Consider the following 7,132-nt stretch of genomic DNA (forward strand, 5'->3'; position numbering starts at 1 on the left):
AACCCCGTCTCTACTAAAAATACAAAAATTAGCTGGGTGTGGTGGTGTGCACCTGTAATCCCAGCTACTAGGAAGGCTGAGGCAGGAGAATCGTTTGAACCCGGGAGGTGGAGGTCGTGGTAAACCGAAATCACACCACTGCATTCTAGCCTGGGCTACAGAGAAAGACTCTGTATAAAGAAAACAAAACAAAACAAAAGTTGTAATGAATGTATTATCTTTTAAAAGAATTGAGGGATTTCAATGGAAACATTTAGTTTAGATATCAGTCCTTGATAGTGATAAGGAGGACAATGCCAGCTTTGGGACCTAACTAGCGAAGATTTCAAGTATGTGCTAATGAGCTGGATTGTCATTGCTTATACTTAACTCAAGCAACTCTTAAAGGCTGGAACAGATGGAAATGTTATTTAAGTACATGGCTGTAGCCCAGATATAAAATAAGTTATTGGACTCAGCATTGTTTTTATTGTGTGATTTTTAAGTTAATGTGAGCACAAAGAGCTTTGCTGCAGTAAGTTTTAACTTTAATTACAAATGATATTCCACTGCATTGCACTTTTAAAAAATGAGATATTTCAATTCTGTTAAATGAGTGTTTTAAATGAAAAGTTTTAACATTGGTATAGAAAGCTCTTTATTACATGGCTAGGTTGGAGAAATATGAAAGGACGAATTACAATTATTTTGCTGTAGTGTTTTTTTTTTCTTTCTGTCTTTCTCTTTCTCTCTTTCTTTCTTTCTTTCTTTCTTTCTTTCTTTCTTTCTTTCTTTCTTTCTTTCTTTCTTTCTTTCTTTCTACCTCAAAGTTTTACACTCTGATGATTTAGATCAGCATAAAACAGATCTTTTTTTCCCCAGCCCTTATTCTTATCTAATCTAGCAGATCCTGTGCTATGAATTCAGTCATGACTATTGAATGCATTTTGTTTCTAAACCAAACATTTATTCACACTTTGAAGAGTTAGATGGCAACTACTTGATTATTTTTTTGGGGGGGACAGGGTCCCACTCTGTCACCCAGGCTGGAGTGCAGTGGCACAATCTTGGTTCACTGCAACCTCCACCTGCCACCTCAGCATCGGGAGTAGCTGTGACAAGGTGCATGCCACCATGCCTGGCTAATTTTTATATTTTTAATAGACACAGTGTTTCACAGTGTTGCCCAGGCTGGTCACCAAATCCCAGGCTCAATTGATCTGCTTGCCTCAGCCTCCCAAAGTGCTGGGAATACAGGCATGAGCCACCATGCCCAGCCTTGAAACTATTGAATTCTTTTTTTTTGGGGACGGAATTTCCCTCTGTCACCCAGGCTGGAGTACAGTGGCATGATCTCGGCTCACTGCAACCTCCGCCTCCCAGGTTCAAGCAATTCTCCTGCCTTGGCCACCCAAGTAGCTGGGACTATGGGTGCACGGCACCACGCTCGGCTAATTTTTATATTTTTAGTAGAAATGAGGTTTCACCACATTGGCCTTGAACTCCTGACCTCAAATAATCCTCAAATGACCTCAACCACCAGGATGGTCTTGAATTCCTGACCTCAAATGATCCCCCCACTTCAGCCTGCCAAAGTACTGGGATTACAAGCGTAAGCCACTGCGCTCGGCCCAACTACTGAATTCTTAAAATCCATACACTAACCCTCTAATAACAAACAACAATAACAGCCAGAATATTTATTGATGAAAAATATGAATTCTGTGGCAGTCTGTGACAGCTCGAAGCGGTTAACCAAAATAAATCTCTTTTTGAACTTTCCTAACCTTAAAACAAAAAGTAAGAGGCCATTTAAGGTAGATTCTTCAACATGGGACATTGCTCAGAGATTTAATTTTTTCTGCTTCTATTTCAGAGGCATAATTAATGTGTCGACACAACATTTCAGATATCTCTTCTTGGACCATATATTGTGCAATTATCAAGCTTGGAGCACTCAATAATTGCCTCTCCACAGCATCTCTTAAATGAAACACTAGCTCTGACAAAGTTTACAACAATTAAAAATGCCGTGTCACTGATTTTTATATTAATATAGGCATGATTTTGTATTCTGATGCTACAGTCTCCTTAATACTTAGACATATAAGTGAACTGTCCTCAAATATGAGGATTGTCATATTACAGTGACTCTGGCCAAAATTAATGGTGGTTTTCAGTAGCAAAGAAAGCATATCAATGGAGGCTGGGCACGGTGGCTCACAACTGTAATCCCAGCACTTTGGAAGGCCGAGGCAGGCAGATCACTGGGTCAGGAGATCGAGACCATCCTGGCTAACACAGTGAAATCAAAAATACAAAAAATTAGCCAGGCGTGGTGGCAGGCACCTGTAGTCCCAGCTACTTGGGAGGCTGAGGCAGGAGAATGGTGTGAACCCAGGAGGCAGAGCTTTAAGTGAGCCAAGATTGTGCCACTGCACTCCAGCCTGGGCTACAAAGTGAGACTCTGTGTCAAAAAAAAAAAAAAAAAGAATATCATTGGAATTTTAGGCACAATATTGCACATACCTCTATGCATATGTATGCATGTATGTGTATGTGTGTGTATGTGTCTTCTATTAATCTAGTTTGTTTGAAGGATTTCAAGAGCCAGAAATTATACACACTATGGTATGGAAAGAAAGTAAAGCAAAAACTGCAGATATTCTTATACACCTAATGTGTCAAATAAAAATTGTGTCACAATCAGGTATTATGTTCTATGGTGCCCATTAAGATATATAATATCAACACACAAATTGCTTCCATCCATGCTTTTGGAAAATAAATGATAGCTGTGGTCTAGAACATTTAGACCTTCATACACCAAATATTTTGGAAGAAATATTATTTTTCATTTTTAAGATGTTGTCCCCACACTTTAAAAGGATAACCTCAAGTTTTGGCTCAATAAGTGAATCTAATGTAAAGGGTTTCTGTAAGTGAGTTTGTCCATCTCAGCAAAATCTATATAGGGCAATAATGAACATCTGAGAAAGTGCAGCACATCATTTAACACAATTCAATTTTTTGGACTAGCTTCAATTGGAAGATGAATTACCTTTCATTTCTAGAGCAAAATCTCAGCTACGGCTTAAAGTCAATAAAATACAAAATGCACATCGTGATTTATGTATCTTTATTGTTAAATTGTTACTAAAACATTTCAAATTAATAAATTTTACAAATCAAATAACCATCCAAGCATATGCTGCTAAATACGTATGCTTCTAGCTAGAGTGAGGACTGCTTGAAATAATGAATCTCAGAGTTTAAGATACTGGTTTAATTCGAGAGTAGGTGAACCAGTAATGATGGAATCTGCACTAAATCTTTCTCTTCCTGATATTTGGTCTTTAATCTAATGAATACATAGATGAGAGGAATCCAATACATCTATCTGTTTCCCACTTCTGTTTGCTGAAAATCGTCATGGAGAGTCTACTCATAATATGTTGTCTGCAATAGAAAAATCTGTTAGCTGTAGCTGCAGAGCCACAGAACAAAACATACATTGTTGTTAGCACCTAAAATCAACTGGCAATTCTATTTTTATTGCTATTTCTTCTGTTTTCCCTATTTTTATGACCTTAACTTCATGAAAAATTAAGCTTCTTTAATACATTTGGTTTTAATTTCTGTGATTTAATTTTCTAAAAGAAATCAAAACTTGTCAAGTATTTACTAACTTAATACAATAAAGTATTCCCTGTGCTATAAATAATTAGTTGATTGGCACAATCAAATACTGTTTACAAATGCAGTAACTTTTTTATAAATTAAAACCCCGAGTCCAAATCTCTTATATATTCTAAATTAGAAGCCCACAAATCTTTCAGATTTTTACCTAACATGACAGACTATTCTAAACACTGAAATTGAAATTGCTAAATAATATATACACATATATATATGCATATATATGTATATATAGCCTTAATCTGTTTTTTCTGTTGCTACAAAACAGAATACCACAGACTGGGTGACATATAATGAACAGAATTTTATTAGCTCTCAGTTCTGGAGGTTGGTGTATTAGTCTGTCTCACGCTGCTAATAAAGACATACCCAAGACTAGGTAATTTATAAAGGAAAGAGATTTAATTGACTCACAGTTCCATATGTCTGGAGAGGCCTCACAATCATGGTAGAAAGGGAAGGGGAAGCAAGACATGTCTTACATGGCAGCAGGCAAGACAGAGCTTGTGCAAGAAAATCCCATTTATAAAACCATCAGCTCTCATGAAACTTATTCACTACCACGAGAATAGTATGGGGGAAATCGCCCCCATGATTCAATTATTTCCACCTGGCACTGCCCTTGGCACGTGGGGATTATTACAATTTAAGGTGAGATTTGGGTGGGGATGCAGCCAAAACATATCAACTGACAAGTCCAATATTAAGGCCTCAGGGAGTTTGGTGTCCGGTGAGGGTTCAGCCATCCCTCCCAAGATGGCATCTTGAACGCCGTATCCTCTGGTGGGGGGAACACAGCCCCACAGGGCAGAACAGAAGAGCCAAGAGAGAGACACTAACTGATCTCACGGGCGATTTCACTGAAGACAGGCTACGGTGATTAGATGTCACCTGGGGGGTGTGTAATTCGATTAGATATTGAGGGTAATCAAATATTGAAGGTGACAGAGTCTCATGAAACTACCTCAGTAAGATTCCTGCTGAAACCATGTTAACCCCCCAAAATGGGTTTGTTTGCTTGATGAGTAACAAAGACTTTCCAGAAAAATGCAGGATTTAATGAATAGAAGTTTTATTACTTAATGCAAGTAAAGTGAGCAGGAGGAATATTCTTCAAAGCCATGTTTCCCCAACCGAAAGTGACAGGAGGGTTTTATGGGGCCATGGAGAGGGGAGAGGGTATGTCATCACATGTGGAAAAGGGGTATCAGTTTCACAGATGCAGTGAATCATGCTAGCACATAGGTGGCATGATATTATAATACAATTTTAGGTTCTTCTGGTGGACACTTTAGAATGGTACAGAGCAAAGTTTACTTGGGTTCATCTAGAAGATGTTGGTGTCTCTTAGGGTATAGTTTTAGCCAAGTAGATGACTGCATTCCACCCAGAGTTTAGGAAGAAACAGGAGGCTGTAAAACGGGCTGATTGCTCAAGTTGATTAAATTCCTATAATTCCTGGAGATCCTCCTTGTCTACTTAAAACTGGACTATGGCAGGTCTGCAGACAAGGCCCAAGGACAAGGCCTAGTTGAGAAAAGAACTAGAGGAACCTCATTTAAATTTGGTCAGGGTGGGCACGGTGACTCACGCCTGTAATCCCAACACTTTGGGAGGCTGAAGCCGGTGGATCACCTGCGGTCAGGAGTTTGCGACAAGCTTGACCTACACGGTGAAACCCCGTCTCTACTAAAAATACAAAAATGAGCCCGGCGTGGTGGTGGGCACCTGTAATCCCAGCTACTCAGGAGGCTGAGGTAGGAGAATCACTTGTACCCAGGAGGCGGAGATTGCAATGAGCCAAGATCATGCCATTGCACTCTAGCCTGAGCAAAAAGAGTAGGACTGCATCTCAAAAAAATTTAAAAAAATTAAAAAAAAAAAAGAGAGAGAAAAAATAATTGGTCAAAGAGGGAGGCTTTGTCAGCTTTTTAACTTGTCTGGAGCAAAACTTTCACTGGCACAATATATTCCAGGAATATTTCCAAAGATGCCCGTTTTGTGGTCTTTTGAAATACTTATTCAGTCTCACAAAGAGTAGCTCAAAATGTTCTGTCATTATGGATTGTCTACACAATACCAAGAAAGATGTCCAATTCACTGATAAAACAAGTATATTGAACTTCTATCTCCTGCAAGTTAATTATTTCATTGATTGTCCCACTTTTAAATCCTGACTACTGTCATGGAGACATTCCTATTTAACTCACACAAGGTGGAATATGAACAAATTAATCCTTAAGAAATATTGGTCTGATTTTTCAATTGCACTGAGAATATTAAGGTAGTGATACCTCTACAGTTCTTTCTCAAGGTGTTCTGGAGGGTTCTGCTACATGGCAGCTGTCTTTATGATGCCTGTATAATAGCAGAGATGTAATCTGCCTTCCATTTTCAGATTGGATTATACATTTTACAGTAGTTTATGCTGGGAAGAAATTGATGAGCATAGTCTATCATGATTTGCCTGAACATCTCTGAATTTTAGTGATTTGAAATGAGTGTTACCTCCTGTGATTCATAGGGTCAGGCAGATTGATCACAATAAATTATATAAAACAAAAATATTCTTCTTCTTTAATTCTGTCATTATACTGAGCTATAAGTGTAAAGTACCAGATTACTGAAGATACATTAAGAATGACACATGCTAATAAGCTTGTTATTTTATATATACCATAAATAAGTCTAGAGATCTAATGTCCAAAATGGGGAGTACAGTTAATAATATTGTATTGTATTAGGAATTTTTTTAAAAGTAGATTTTAGCTGTTCTTCCTACAGAAATATAACTGTTTTTGAGATAATGAATATGTCAATTTACTTCACTATAGTAATTTGTTTCACTATCTATGTGTATACCATAATATCATCTTGTAAATCTCAAATATGCCCAAAAAGTTTATTTTAGAAAAAGAAAGAAAAAGTGGCTTATAATATCATTAAAGATGAGAGGCCGGGCACGGTGGCTCACGCCTGTAAATCCCAGCACTTTGGGAGGCCAAGACGGGCAGATCACGAGGTCAGGAGATCGAGACCATCCTAGCCAACATGGTGAAACCCCGTCTCTACTAAAAATATACAAAAAATTAGCTGGGCGTTGTGGCAGGTGCCTGTAGTCCCAGCTACTCGGGAGGCTGAGGCAGGAGAATGGCATGAACCTGGGAGGTGGAGCTTGCAGTGAGCCGAGATCACGCCACTGCACTCCAGCCGGGGCAACTGAGCGAGACTCTGTCTCAAGAAAAAGAGAAAATATTTCTCACCCTAGTTATTTAAGATAAAAAAAATCATTAAATTGAAATTTTTATCAGGTTAGGGAAGTTGCTTTCAAATATTAATGATGCACCTTTCGTTATACAGATATTTGAAAATATTTATTATATTATTTATTCAATACATATTTTATTCAAAATATTGTGAATTTAAATGTAAATTTAAAAGCTTCTGCCATCAG

Source organism: Colobus angolensis, unplaced genomic scaffold (assembly GCF_000951035.1).
Source record: "Colobus angolensis palliatus isolate OR3802 unplaced genomic scaffold, Cang.pa_1.0 Scaffold127, whole genome shotgun sequence".
Classification (NCBI taxonomy): Eukaryota; Metazoa; Chordata; class Mammalia; order Primates; family Cercopithecidae; genus Colobus; species Colobus angolensis.